The sequence below is a fragment of the Penaeus monodon genome, chromosome 25 (assembly GCF_015228065.2).
Source record: "Penaeus monodon isolate SGIC_2016 chromosome 25, NSTDA_Pmon_1, whole genome shotgun sequence".
NCBI classification, from domain to species: domain Eukaryota; kingdom Metazoa; phylum Arthropoda; class Malacostraca; order Decapoda; family Penaeidae; genus Penaeus; species Penaeus monodon.
The window spans coordinates 34,626,037-34,626,915 of NC_051410.1; positions in this window are offsets into that span (position 1 = coordinate 34,626,037).

Here is an 879-nt window from a genome sequence, read left to right on the forward strand (position 1 = left end):
TCTGAAGAAAAATTTTAAAACATCATTGTGTGTCAGGGCAAAAAAAAAATCCATTTGGGTTAAACATGAAGTTTGCTTATATGGTGTATCAACATGAGGTATTTACACATGAAAGTAAATATCTACCATAACCCTTTCCATGAGGCATAAGAGAGACCATGATTTGGAATTATTCACCTCATGGTTCAAATTCTTTAAAATGCTTCCAACAGCCTGGTCTTGAAATGTAGACAGTAGACGATGTGTGACAGGGGTTTGTAATAAAAATAATCATTCGCAGTTGCCTTTAAGTGAAGCATCTACTGCCAAATATACTCAACCTTGATAGAGCATGGTTCTTTTTTTAACCCTTGTTATATATGTGGTTTAAGTGAGGTATGGTTAGGAGTTTCAGACAGTATTTTGAGTTTAGAAATCCTTGTGGATATGGCATATTAACTAAAAAAAAGGGTGGAATGGCAAGCAGTGTCATTTATTTATCAATGTTTGTCCAAGTATTCTTTTTAAAAATATTTCCTTCATCTTATATCACCATTAATATTTAACACTTATGAATTATCATACCAGCAAAATATAAGAAAAAAGAATGATTTTACTGTACTTCAAAATTTTTTAGTGGTCATTTACAAATTTCTATGATTTGCATTAATAATCAGTAATTACAAATGATCCAAAGAATAAACTTGTATCTCAGAATTTGGTGATGCCTCAGACAAACAATGTAGTTGTCATATAGGATTATATTGGTTATGGGAGAATTGTAAGAGATGCAGGATCATAGAATGACTCTTGATGTTCCTGTAATATGTGTATACTACAAAACCTTGTTGCTGGTAAGACATTTTAAGGCATTGTTTTATACTTTGTCCTTCATATGGG